The 14,684-nt window shown below is 46.0% G+C and overlaps 1 protein-coding gene across 7 annotated transcripts in view; it reads left to right on the top strand.

The window, feature by feature from the left end:
- TBL1X (transducin beta like 1 X-linked) overlaps nt 1-14,684 on the top strand; it is a 214,863-nt gene that overhangs the window by 59,777 nt on the left and 140,402 nt on the right. The gene's annotated exons all lie outside the window — the stretch shown is intronic.

Genomic DNA, 14,684 nt, shown 5'->3' with positions numbered 1-14,684 from the left:
GGCAACACATAGTACATCATTAGTCTCAGATTTACAGGTAGGTTCTGAAACAGAAACCAAGCTGTAAATACAGTAACACACATGCGCGTGTGCGCCTTTGTCTTGGACATGTTGGTTGATCAGTAGACATACATCCCTGTGTAGATCAGGTGAGTGTCCCTTAGGGTTCTTGGTTTTATTTTTTACTTATTTATAATTATTTTCTTGGTACATCAGGATCTCTTTATTTTTTTAATTTTTATTTTTGAGAGAGCGCATGTCTACATGCGCGCACATGCATGCGAGCTGGGGGAGGGGCAAGGGAGAAGCAGACTCCCTGCTGAGCAGGAAGCCCGATGCGGGGCTGGATCCCAGGACCCTGAGATCATGACCTGAGCCCAAGGCAGACGCTTAACTGACTGAGCCACCCGGGCGCCCCTTCTGGTTTTAAACAACAGAAGCAGTGATTCATCAGTTGCGTATAACACCCAGTGCTCATCCCATCCCGTGCCCTCTGTAATGCCCATCACCCCGTTACCCCATCCCACACCCACCTCCCCTCCAGCAACCCTCAGTTTGTTTCCTGGAGTTAAGAATCTGTCATGGTTTGTCTCCCACTCTGATGATTTCCCATTCAGTTTTCCCTCCCTTCCCCTAGGATATTCCACACGAGTGAAACCATATGATGATTGTCTTTCTCTGATTGACTTATTTCACTTAGCATAATTCCCTACACTTCCATCCATGTTGATGCAAATGGTAGGTACTCATCTTTTCTGATGGCTGAGTAACATTCCATTGTATATATGGACCACACCTTCTTTACCCGTTCATCTGTTGAAGGACATCTCGGCTCTTTCCACAGTTCGGCTGTTGTGGATATTGCTGCTATGAACATTGAGTGCATGTACCCTGCTTTTTACTACATCTGTATCTTTGGGGTAAATACCTAGTAGTTCAATTGCTGGGTCATAGGGTAGCTCTATTTTTAATGTCTTGAGGAACCTCCATACTGTTTTCCAGAGTGGCTGCACCAGCTTGCATTCCCACCAATAGTGTAAGAGGGTTCCCCTTTCTCCGCATTGTCACCCACACTTTTTGTTTCCTGTGTTGTTAATTTTTGCCATTCTGACTGTGTGTGAGGTGGTATCTCATCATAGTTTTGATTTGTATTTCCCTGATGCCAAGCAGTGTGGAGCGTTTTTTTGGGTGTCTGTTGGCCATTTGTATGTCTTCTTTGAAGAAGTGACTGTTCATGTTTTCTGTCCATTTCTTGACTGGATTATTTGTTTTTTGAGTGTTGAGTTTGGTAAGTTCTTTCTAGATCTTGGATACTAGCCCTTTATCTGTAGTGTCATTTGCAAATATCTTCTCCCATTTGGTGGGTTGCCTCCTTGTTTTGTTGACTGTTTCCTTTGCTGTGCAGAAGCTTTTTATCTTGATGAAGTCTAAAGGGCAACTATTTTTGAATGACCTGTTTGAAGGAACTTATCTGAAGTCTTCCGGGTGCCAGGTGCGGTACGAGCAGTGGGGAGAGAGGAGTCCCACACAGACATCAGACATCAAATTCCAGTACACAAATTGATAGCCACGTGATCTCCTTCTCTGTTACAGCCAAGGAATAGCTTTTGATCTCATAACACCCATGCTGAAAGGTCCTTGAAGTGCCAGCTCATGTAACCAAGCACTGGGGGACATCCAGCTCCTTGAAGATGAAGTGTAAGAAAGGAAACCTAGTCTAGGAAAATGGAGGATTGCACGAACAGCACAATGCCCCACGAGGGTGAAGACACTGGGTGGAAGGGCACAGGAGTGCACAGCCGCTGAGCGAGCTCTCGGTGCCCCACACGGAAGTGCTCGCCGAAGCTGTACAATTCATTATGCAATTGAAAATGGCCTTTTCAGTAAGCCCGAGGCTTGCAGGGCGTGGGGTGGGGGGGAGGGGAGGGCAAGCTGCATAGTGTTTAGTACAAAAGTCTTCTCTTATGTCAGTGTTGTGGGTCTTGCACAACTTCGAGGTGTTAACTGGGCTTTCCTTTGAGGAAGTGCTTTACCTCAGGAGGAGAAAATTACAGGTAGTCACTCTTCCACGTGGCCTCCAGGAAATCTGAGAGGTGAAGGCTTATCTAAGGAGCAGGTCATTGACCTTGACCGAGAATAGCTGGAGACAGAAGTTCTGTGCAGACTTCACTAGGGTTTAAAAAGATTATCTGTTGTTTTTAAAAAAACAATAAGGGTGCCTGGGTGGCTCAGTCGGTTAAGCGTCTGTCTTCGGCTCAGGTCATGATCCCAGGGTCCTGGGATCAAGTCCCGCGTTGGGCTCCTTGCTCGGCAGGGAGTCTGCTTCTCCCTGTGACCCTCCCCCCTCTCATGCTCTCTCTCTCGCTGTAATCAAACAAACAAACAAAACAATAAAAATGCAAACCACTGCCCCCCACCTGCAGCCCCTGTGTGTAGATCCTGGCAAGGACTGAGAACAGTGTTCACCATATGACTCACTGGGTACCACCACTTAGCATAACAGATGCATGTGAATTATTCTAAAATATTCCAAGCTCCTGCTAATCATTAGGTACTTGCCCAGGTGAGAGCACAGTAAATACAACTGTCATAGACCCTGTGCTGCCCCCATGCGATCTGTGAAGCTTTCTGGGGAGGCCACCTAGCTGGACGGCTGGGAAATGTGCGCTGTCCGTGGAAGCTCTGGCCCAGTTTTTATTTTGATTCTCTTGAGGTCGACTGCACAATGCCCGCTTCCTGAGCCTGCGAAGGGGAGGGCGGTCACCCCGTCCAGCCCTTGGCTGGGAAGGTCCAGACAGACTTGTGATAGTCTGCGGTGGGCTATCAGGGTCAAGCTCAACACAAATGCAAACTCAGTGGGGTTTTGTTTTTGTTTTCCTAAGCAACAGCATTTTGAACTATTTCTGTGTGCAGACTGACTTAACTAGGTATTTTGTGGAAGACAGATAATAGCCAAGGGCAGCTGGTGGCAGAGAGCAGAATAACTCAGGTGCAGCCAAATTTTATGCACTTTTTTACTCCCAACTTGATATTTAAAAAAATTGTGAGCCCATGGAAAAATTAACAGATACTTTCGTGTGTTGTTAACATTCTACCAAATTGGTTTTGTCTTTATTGCATGGTGATTTTTTTCCTTTCCCTTCTGTTTTCTCTCTCTCTCTTGCCCGTCCCCCCCCCCCCCCAACTCCCAGCCTTTGGAGAGTTAGGACTGTTTTTGAAAGTAAAAACATTTACATGGTCCGCAAGTCCAAACTCTAGTAATAGGTATTTTCCAAAGTCCCATTCGCACTCACCTCCTAATCCATTTTCTTTTTTTTTTTTTTAAGATTTATTTATTTGAGAGTGGGAGAGAGAGTGTGCATGTGCTAGCTGGGGGAGGGGCAGAGGGAGAGGGAGGGAAGCAGACTCCCTCATGATCTCTGAGCTCAACAGGTGGCCGGGCTGGGTCTCATGACCCTGAGATCATAACATGAGCGGAAACCAAGAGTCAGACACCCAATGGACTGAGTCACCCAGGTGCCCCCCCTTCCTAATCTATTTTCATTACTTTCTGCTGCTCTTCTGTGCTTTTCTGTGCATTTCTGTACTGTTTTTAAAGCCCCCCCTCCCCCCGCCGCCGAAGATCTATTGCTAATTCTTATATTTGCGTAAAGAAAATCTTAAGTAGGTTTTGTGACCGATGGTTATCAGAGCATCCTGTCTGTGCTATTTTAGTATTAAATATTTTACTATTAAGCTTAGTGTGTAGGATTTCTGGTGCTCTTTTGGAAAATTACAAGGATTTTGACAAAGACATGATGAGAAGACCTCCAACACCACGTGTGATCATTCGATGGCCCATTTATGTGTGTGCAATACGAGGACTATCAGAAGGGAGTAACACTAATCTTGATTTATATTCATGCAGACTAATGACTAAAAAATAAGGCACAAAGTTTACGGGTAAGCAGTGTCATTTTTATAAAAAGTACCACACCTTTCTCATGCTTGAAGGTATCAGTTGTCCCCTGGCCTAAGTTTCTTAGCAGAAATAACACGAAGAGTGTGTTTTGGACTCAGAAAGACCTTTTCCTCCCGGATGTCCCAAGTGTAGCTTTTCCTCACATCCTCTGTGGCCTTGCGGCTGCCTGGGCGGCATCCTGTGTTCTCTGCAGCCCTAGAGCTGGGCTGGCGGGCTCGGCCACCAGGAGGTGAGGGCCACCTCCGCTCCCCACGTCAGGGGCCTCCTCTGGCAGCCCCCAGCCAGACCCTGCCGGCCACCTGTGTTTGTACGCCCTTCATGCTGAGAATGGTTTGCACATTTTTAAATGGTTGGGTGAAAAATATCAAAAGAGGATTATTTCGTGACACGGGAAAATACGAAATTGTGTTCGTAAAATTTCGAAAATTGTCAGTGAAGATTTGGAGGCGATTTTTTTGTTATGTAACCTCTGCATCCTGTAAAAGGTGTGATGCCTTTTGGCCTTTTGGCTTAAAGCCTATCGTATTTCCTATCTAGCCTTTTCTAGAAATAGTCTGCCAACCCCAGCTCCATAGAATTAGACCTTCCAAACAGATGTCAGAGATCGAGCGTCCCAAGCTGGTATAAAGCCACTCAAATTCTTATGTTTTATGAGTAAAAATAAGGGGAATTGTTCGCTCCCTTATGTACTACGCGGGCCCCCTGGACATAGAGCTCCGTTGTGCCTTGGGCTCACTGTGCAGAATTCTTCTTGCGGCTCCTTCAGCTGCCTGTAGTTTCTGAGTGTGTGTGTGGGGGTCCGGCAGGACTCAGACACCTCACGGTCTGGACTGAGTAATGTGCAACAGCTAGTTCGCTTTGGAATTTTGGAGACAAAGAGTACGGCGGCGGCTCCCCTCTGCTCAGGTCCTAAAAGCAGTGTGAAGGACGCTTTCATTTTCTCGGAGCTTCTACGTGGGGAAGAACGCCCTGGAGGATGGCATAAACAGATCAAACAGCATTCCGAGAAGGCAGGGCAAAGGGGACAGACGTGGCGCGTTCCCTCACTGTGCCCAGCCTGGACTAGCGCTCTCAGGAATCACTCAGAGCCCCCTTCCCTTCTGATCGTAGTCGCTTTCAAATGGGGCTGTGGGGCTGGGGTCCCACAAATAGACCTCTTGGATTCGGCCCCAGGGTTCTGTGCCCTTGTCGCAGGGAGAAAGAGACGAAAGCATGAAAATCCTTTTTGGAGTCGTAGTGAAGAGGAGAAAATGAGAGCTTTGATGTAGACTCTGTTTCCAGCAGTCCATTTGATTCTTTGTCCACAAGCCGAATGAAAGTAAACAGTAATTTAGAGGCAATATTTATGTAAGCTAGAAAAATGTCGGTCAACGGGGAAGATGGAATCTGGGTTAATGCAAGACCACCTCCTGAGCTTTCTCCCTGATTGCGGGCTTCGGTGTAAAGCTAATGAAAGGATGCAATTTCGGTTTCTCTTAGGCTCTTTAAAATCATCTTGGTAAAATATGGACCTTTTTTTTTTTTTTTTTTTAACATGGAAAAACGCAGATTTTTTCCATAAGAGCTTATAGTTTAGTCGTTGTAATGGAATGTAGGTCAGAAAAGTGTAATGCAGAATTTATTGCATTTTTAAGACCTCTCAAAGAAGGTAATTCTGGTTGTAATTCACAGTAATCTGGGAAAGCAGATTGTTCTCGTGTCAAGGACTGTGTATGCCTTAAATAGTTCAGGCCACACTCCGTCTGGGGACTTTGGGTAGCTTAGAGCAGCGATTTTCAACCAGGGGCAGTTGTGTTCCCCAGGGAGCCTCTGACCGTGTCTGGAGATACTTTTGGTTGTCACAGCTGGAGAGTGGGGGGAACGTTCCTGGCATTTCACGGGGAGAGACCAGGGATGTTGCTGGACATCCTATAGTACACATGACAGCCGCCACCCCAAAGAATGATCTGGCCCCAAATGTAAGTAGTGCCAAAGTTTAAACACTCTGGACTGAAAAATGTCTGAGAGCCTCATTTCCTAAGTTTTTAAATGTGAACTGTGTATGTAGACACACATAAGCATACACACCGATGCGTGTGCACATGGAGCACTGCTCACTCTGCACACATGTATGCCATGGGACGACGTGTCTCCTGGTATCCGCCTTTGCCCAGGGTATTGTAATTTTGGGGCACTGTTGCATAAACCATGTTGATGATGTTGGTGACAGTGGTATTAAGACCATAGGGCTTCTTCTGTTCTGCCCAAGGGTAGAGTTGATATCATATTTGCAAAATGTAGTTTATATGTTACGATTTTTAGTATGGCGTGTTTTTTTTTTAATTAGCACGAGCATCAGTGGGGGGAGGGGCAGAGGGAGAAGCAGCCTCCCTGCTCAGATCCTGGGGCTCTGTCCCAGGACCCTGGGATCATGACCTGAGCCTAAGGTAGATGCTTAACCGACTGAGCCACCCAGGCGCCCGTACTATGGTGTATTTCAACAGAACTTTTGTCTGCACATATAAATTGGTTATGTTCTAAGGTTTCCCTTTACAACTTCCTGCTACAAAGCAGTGATGGGTAAAGAAATAGGGACTTGTATGCAAACATAGAGCTCCCTGTAAATATGGGGGGAGAATTGTATTGGCACATGATAGTTTCGGGGAATGCTTGTATTCCGGGATGTTGTGGAGAGGATCTCTCTCCTTGTTTAGCTTTGGACAGGGAGGTCAAGAAAAAGAGAATAATGGATTCCTGGTACAGACGCTTCATGAGCACATTATGCCAGACTCTCAGCAGCTGCTGGAGGAGCGGAGCATAGTTTCCCCCCTTGAGAACCTCAGGTCTGGTCGGAGGGGCAGGCGAGTACCAGTGTCCTCCATTGCTGGGCGCAGAGCTGCGTGGAAGGTGTGGTTGTTACTGGCTGCCCGGTCAGGACCTGCTGGTCAGGTGGGTGCCAGGCCCTTCGATGAGGGAGGAGGTGAGGTGTGCGGTGTCCCGGAAGAGGTGGGGCCCCGCCTGGGCGGGCCACGTTGTGCATAGCTTGGCCCCGCTTGCCCACGAGTCCTCAGATGGGCCTCCACCTGGGCCCGTACATCTGTGGTGGCATTTCTTCTGGCTTTGAGATCATACATTTCTAGTTTGGTGTTTTAGGGAAAGGGGGTGGAGGTGTTTGAGGAATGAGCTGACGCTGTAGGCTTTGGGAAGATGGGGAAGATGGTGCTGATGGGCAGCGGAAGACGGAGTGGTCTGGAATTCAGATGCCAGCCTTCATGCTGTGCAGCTCTGTGCTCTTGGGAAAATCACCCGGCCTCAGTCCATTTATCCATGATTTGGGGATAGTTGTGCATGTGGGGATTAAATGAATAAGATGTCAGTGTTTGTGTGACTTCTGAGGTCAGGCTCGCATGAGGTGGAGCTGGCCAGACTTGCACCCACCTCTGCTTCTTGGTGTCAGGCCAGCTTAAACTATTAAGTGTGCAAGGCAGAGCCCACATTCACAATTGTCTACCAAAGAATGGCTGTGACTGCTGGTCCGAGTCCTAAAACTAGCACTCCCGTCTCCAACCCCTGTTTCTGCTGCCGTCACCGCACACTGGATCATGTTTCATCGACTCTGGGTGCTCTTCCCATTTCTTAAGACTATCCTTGATGGTTGTGGCGGACAGAGCAGTGGTCCTCCAAAGGTGTCCCCATCCTAGTCCTGGGACCTGGGAGTATGTTTCCAGGATCTTGAGATGGGAAGATCATCCGGTGAGGCCAGAGTCCTCACAGAGGTGCTTCTACGTGGAGGAGAGCGGCAGGAGGGTCAGAATCAGAGAGGAAGTGTGTCCACTGAAGCAGAAGTCAGACGGATGGGGGCCCACGGGTCAGAAGGATGTGTTCCTTCTGGAGGCTCCAGGGCAGAATCCATATCCTCACCATGTCCAGCTTCTGGAGGCCGCCGTCCCTCTGACCCGCTTTACACATCTTACCTCCAGAACCCAGAGAACAAATCTGTGTTGTGTAAAGCAGCTGAGTTGATGCGGATTTGTTAATCACAGCCATGAGAAACGGACTCCGTGGATAAGCCAGCCCACGGGTGGTACAGTCCAGAGTTGAATACGCTGGGCCCAGGGGGTCCAGCTGAGAAGGGGCAGCAGATCGGGGTCCAGGACTTCTGCTGGCTCCTCGACGGCCTCTTCTTCCTCTTTCAGTGAGAAACACAGCCTGGCAGTGAGGTGGGTCAGCTGTGTATTGTCCTTCTCATTGACCCTACCAGTGTGATGTACGCTGCCAAGATCGACCAGATTGGAATAGGTTCTTTTGAAGAACCTGGGAAAACAATAATGGCTCTACCAAATTCTGATATTATAGTACTGCTTCAGTCTGAAATAGCAGAGTGTATTCACAGAAATAAGCTGCAATGAAAGCGGGTGACTTACAGATGTCTTTTTAGCACTGCTGAACTTCGTGCTTGTCTGGAAGAAAGCTCTACAACAGGTTCATTAGCTATTGGGCAGTTTTTAAAATATATTTTACTGTCATTCTTGAAGTTTTTGTCATGTGTCACAACAGAAAATTGAATTTCTTAATCTACTTATATTGAATTTAAAATCCACTTAAATTAGGGCTTCAGGTATTTGTATTCTTGACTCCTAATAAGCAGATATTCTAGTGAGTTTCATCTTCTGGATTCTGTTGTGACTATAACAAGAAGCGTTTCATGTATTGTGGTTTTCATTGCAAAGCAGCTGAAAATCATGTTATGTATAAATGTGACTTGATTCAATAAAATTTATTGTTCAGACGTAATTTGAATTAGAAAGCCCTTCTATATGCCTCTTACCAAGTTAAATTATGCAGTATGCTTTTGACATTAGAGGAAATGCACTATTTAAAAACCTTTATATCCGAGCAAATGAAATTTCCATTTTTTTTAAACATTGGAAGTTGTCTCTAGTTTTTTGGTCGTATAGTAGCAATAGGTTTTATTTAGTATTTATACACACATACAGATATAATCTTTGCTTCAAGGATCTTAGAGTTTTTTTACAAAACAGTTCTACTGAGGCATAATTTACATAACCACAAAATTCACTTGTACAATTCAATGATTTTTAGTAAATTCATAGAGTTGTGCAGATATTATCACAATACAATTTTAGAATATTTGTCAGCCCAGAAAGACACCCTGTGCCCACGGACAGTCCTCCCCTCCCTGCCAAGCCCTAGTAACCACTAATCTTTGTGTCTCTGTGGATTTCCCTATTCTGGACATTTCAAATAAATGGAATCTTACAATATGTATCTGTTTTGTCTGACCTCTTTCATTTCGTGTAATGCTTTCAGAGTTCATCCATGTTGTAGCATGAGTCAGTATTTCACTATTTTTTTTATTGTTGAATGATACTCTCTTGTTACAAATAGACCATAATTTGGGCGCCTGGGTGGCTCAGTTGGTTAAGCGACTGCCTTCGGCTCAGGTCATGATCCTGGAGTCCCTGGATCGAGTCCCGCATCGGGCTCCCTGCTCGGCAGGGAGTCTGCTTCTCCCTCTGACCCTCCCCCCTCTCATGTGCTCTCTCTCATTCTCTCTCTCTCAAATAAATAAATAAAATCTTAAAAAAAAACCAAAACAAATAGACCATAACTTGCTTATCCATTCATCATTTGTTGGACATGTGGGCTGTTTCCACTCTTTGGCTATTATGAATAAGCTGCCATGAATGTTTGTTCGTTTACAGGTTTTTGGATGAACCTTTGTTTTCATTTTTCTTGGGTGTATTCCCAAGAGCGGAATTGCTTGGCCATATGAATTCTGTGTTTAACTTTCTGAGGAACTGCCAGAGTGTTTTCCAGAATGGCTGCTGTATTTTACAATCCCACTCCTGATGTATGAGCATTCCAGTTTCTCCATATCCTCACCAACGCTTGTTATCATTTCTCAAAGAAATTTTTGAGCTGCTGTTAAAACGCCTACAGTGTCACCTGTTGAGTAATTAGGAAATTAGGGATTTTCATTACCTGCTTTAGAGACCACAAGCTCCTTAAAGAAAGGAACTGGGCTGGTCCTTTGCATCTGTGCCTTGTAGCGAGCCTCTCCTAAAGGTTGGTCTCAGTGGATGAGACAATAAAGGAATTAAAGAATAATTCCCAACAGAGAAAGGAATCGTGGGGCGCCACTTGCCCAAGGGCCCGCGGAGCCAGGCCTTGGGCCCAAAAGATGACTTCTGACCGTTGAGTGCTGGTTCTGTGTCATTTGTCCCAGGAGATAAGTTGCCAGACTGAGTGAAGCACTTTTCCAGGTCGTTAACCTTCATTCTGTACTTCTGAAGACCGTACTGGAAGACTCGCTTGGATTTTTCAGGGACAGGCTGAGGTTTGAGGCATTTGGAGTGAAGGTGGGTTTTTCACACAGAAGTCCTAATGGAGGGAGGACAGTAACACCTCGATTGGTTCTACAGCCTCCCATGGGAGATGCCGTAGAGACCACACTTGGTTGTAATGTAACGGCTCTGAGATCTAGAACTCTCGCTCTCTTTTTTTTTTTAAGATTATTTGAGAGAGAGCGCGTGCACAAGCAGGTGGTGGAAGGGTAGAGGAAGAGGGAGAAGCAGACTCCCTGCTGAGCCTGGAGCCCGACGAGCGGCTCAATCCCAGGACCCTAAGATCATGACCTGAGCTGAGGCACCCAGGTGCCCCTAGAACTCTCTCTTGCAGTGATTACAAGGTATATAGTCAACTGTCTCTAATACAGAGTGCTAAATGCCATAAAATTGTATGAATATAGTACAGTGGGAACTCAGTGGCAAGAAAAAGGGTGTATGTGCTTCCTGTTGCTGACCCACAAACTTCGTGGCTTCAGACAACACCGATGTATTATCTTACAGTTCTGGAGGTCACAAGTCCAAAATGGGTCTCGCTGGACTAAAACTGAGGTGTCTGCAGGGCCACATTGTTTTCTGGAGCTTCTAGAGGAAAACCTTTGTTTTTTGTTTTTGTTTGTTTTTAAATGCCTTTTCTAGCTTCTAGAGGCTGCCTACAATGCTTGGCTCATGACTCCTTCCTTTGTCTTCAAAGCCAACAACAGTTTGACGTTTTCTCACATTCCATCACTCTGATGGGTTGTTTTGCAACCCTCTTCCCCATTTCAAGGAGTCCCCTGATTACATTGGGCGTGCTTGTATAATACAGGATCAAGTCTTTTTTTAAGGTCAGATTAGCAATCTGAATTCCATCAACCACCCGTATTCCCCCATGTCACGTAACCTAGTATGTTCAGAGGTTCTGGAGATTAGGATATGCACAGCCTGGGTGGGTGGGGCATTACTCTGCTTACCATAGGTGGCATCTACTTACAGTGTTGTGATAACAGTCTTGACGGTAGTATTAGCCCTGGCCCCTGCTTTTCTAGCTGTGTACAAACCAGCACTGTAGGCAGCCAATATAAGGAGTGTGGGTTTGTTTTCTGAAGCAATGTGGTCATCCATTACATATTTTTGAGTCATGAGATACATCAGACCTCTGCTTTAGGAAGATTCATGTGGTTTTGCGGATTTGCAGGGGGAGAGGTCAGGAGGAGGGAAATTGTGTGCAGTCATTCAGAAGCCAGGCCACCAAGTAGGGCAGCGGCAGTGGACATGGAGAGATGCAATGTTAGAGACTCCACAGGGTCCAAATGTTGGACTTGGCATCTGATTGAGGGGATGCTGGGAGGGGGATGGGCAGAGAGAAAGGAATGAGTCTGTGGTGGGAGCAGCAGAGTTTTGGGTCTGGGAGTGAAGGGTAACAAAGGGTGGGTCAAAGACATAGTAATGTGAAGCTGGGAAGGAAGTGAAGATTGCATTTGAAATAGTGACCTTCAGGTGCTGGACAGGGACCCAAGTGGAGATAGGAAGTAGGCGGAAGAAATACTGCCTTTGAAATAGAGCTTTAGAATTACCTGCAAAAAATCTTTTTTTTTTTTACCTGCAAAAAAATCTTAAAAAAAGGGGGGAGGGCAGTGCTCCTGGGTGGCTTAGTCGGTTAAGCGTCTGCCTTCGGCTCAGGTCATGATCCTCAGGGTCCTGGGATCGAGCCCCACATCAGGCTCCTTGCTCTGCGGGAAGCCTGCTTCTCCCTCTCTCACTCCCCCTGCTTGTGTTCCCTCTCTCGCTGTGTCTCTGTCAAATAAATAAATAAAATCTTAAAAAAAAAAATTACCTGCAAAGAGGGCCGCCATCTTGGATGGTATTACAAGGGAACAAAGGTAGAGGAAAAAGATTCAAGAACAGAGTGTTGGGGAAATGCTTACGTTTAATGGATGAGATGATGAAGAGGAACCAGAGAACCAATCTGAGCAAGAGTAGTTAGGAAAGAGAAAGAGGTTGACTCATTCAGCACCTATTTATTGGGTGACTACAACTTGCGAGGCACTGAAGAACCAAAAACAGATGCAGTTCCTGCCCTAGTAGAGCTGATGGTCCATCTTGATTGCTGGGGCCCCACTCACCTGGATGTGTGGCCATTACATTAGCCAGTGAGGGAGAAACAGTAACGCTGGATGTTCCTGAGGAGTGGGAAGGATGAAGTGCCGTCATTACGTCTGTTGACTCAGTTGATGTTGTTACTTCAAGATAGCAGGTGGAGGAAGCTTCCTTTGACCATTCACGTGGTTCTAACCAAGGGCCCTTCCCACCCACTTGGCCATGTTAGGACCTCCAGGTTTAACAACTCCATGTTTCTTTAGACAGAAATCTGTGTCTGGGACTTCGGCATTCCTGGTTTGTCATTCTGGAGCCTAGGCCATCTCCACTGCTGACTTGTCTCTAAGATCTAGAGTCGTCCCATAATGTATTGTCCACATTGGGACACTTCTTAGGGTGAAAGGCAGCACTGTTCATAATTGCCTTGAAACAACAGGGATCAACCAGCATCGTCTCGAGCACAAAGACGAGTGAATACGTTGCTGCCTTGAAATAAGCCCTATTTAAATCATGACATTTTTCCTGAAATTCTCAACTTAAATTTGCGAAAAAGTTTTCGTGCCAGATGTTCTGTAATTATTTCCCGGTTGACGCGGGAGTGTGTTCATACACACTCACTGTGGGTATTGCTTGTGGACTGTGGTCAGTCTCATGCGTACTGCCGTTCTGCAGGTGCGTATAGACCCTGCTGTGATTGATGGAAGCACAAATGATCTGAAAGGCATCATTGAACTTGCTGCCATTATGTAGTCTTGCCATGAGGTATTTCTTCCTTAAACATCAGTGCAGCTTTCTCTTTTTACGTAGGTGGCCCGGTTTTTTTCACACATAAGAAATGGTTCTCCTTATTTATTGAGGCATTGCTTAAAATAGCAAGGAGTTGAATGCAATGGTGACAGAAGTTTATTCAGCCCTTACAGTGAGTTACTAGGCAACTGTTAAAAATGATATTCTACAACTGGTATATTTATTGGCATTGAAATGTGTTTACAATATACTGTAGTGTGTTGCTGTGACCCCAGGAGACCCACAGCCCAGTTGGGACTCTGAGCGCTTCTGAAATGTATCCTGAGAGTCCTACGGGCTGTGGGGAGATGTGCACGCCACCACCGTGTTGTTTATCCACAGAGACTTGACTTATTTACCTATGTTTCGGGGTTGTGCGGTTACCTCATGTTGAAAACTCTTGTAAGAAGCAGCCCAATGAAACGTGTCCTGGACCCCATTTACTGAGAACAGAGTTGTATGGAGCCCACAGTTTCCCCTCTGGGGCCCATGGGAGAAATTGTGCATGTGTATCCACTCTAGAAGCTCTGTTTTTAATTATCTTCTTCACTTTTTGGATACAAACTTCTGTTCCTATTTGTCTGTCTGCATAGATGGCTAGGAAACTCAGAATCCGATTTTAGTTCCCTTGCAACTGATCTAAGTTGTGTCCGCTCGTAGGCTTTGCATATGGTCCTCATCTCCCAGCTCCAGCTCATCTTTGGTGCCCTGATTTCGCCAGCTAGTTGTTTTATCGTTGCTCGTGCGTGTGTCTCTGTGTGTGTGTGTGTGTGTGTGTGTGTGTGTGTGTGTGTTTGGAATCCACTTCAAGTCCTTTTTCCTGGTGGAGGATGACTGCGTATTTTAGTGAATGAGTACAGTGTGGTTTCTTGGAGCTTGTTGGCTCACAACAGCTTTTGAATTCTCGTGTGTTAGCGGCATCTTATTTTAATCTGGCTGCTTCCTGCTGAAGTACATCGAGACAGAGTATATTTCTAAATTTAGTGTGATGGAGACTCGGGCAAAAGCAGCTGACAAGCAGACCTAGGTAAAGCTTTCTAGGCCTTTCTAGTTTCTGTCAAATCACTTTATGAGAGAAAGATGGATAACAATTAGCAATGCTCTGGAGTCATTTAATTTTCCTGGGGGAAAAAAAAACTCACACTACTTAAAAAAAAATAAATTCTTTGGCTTGACGGTACATTGAATGGGGCAGGAATTCTTTTTCTGTCTCCGCCGGTGTGGTGGGGAGCAGTTTCCTGTACTCTCTGTTGGAAACGGGACCTTGGAGCCCTGAATAGAGTCTCCATAACTTGTTGAAAAGCAGGAAGTGAAAATGAGGTTATGGAAATAAAAGTTCTTAAATGTCTCCCACTAAGCAAGTGTAAAGAATTAGCTCAGAGGGGTGCCTGGGTGGCTCAGTCGGTTAAGTGCCTGACTCCTGATTTCCACTCAGGTCATGATCTCAGGGTAGTGAGATCGAGTCCCGCTTTGGGCTCTGCACCCAGCGAGTAGCCTGCTGGAGAATCTTT

This window comes from Halichoerus grypus, chromosome X, assembly GCF_964656455.1.
Source record: "Halichoerus grypus chromosome X, mHalGry1.hap1.1, whole genome shotgun sequence".
Classification (NCBI taxonomy): Eukaryota; Metazoa; Chordata; class Mammalia; order Carnivora; family Phocidae; genus Halichoerus; species Halichoerus grypus.
Note: the sequence above shows the minus strand (reverse complement) of the source record. Positions and strands in the feature narration are given on the sequence as shown.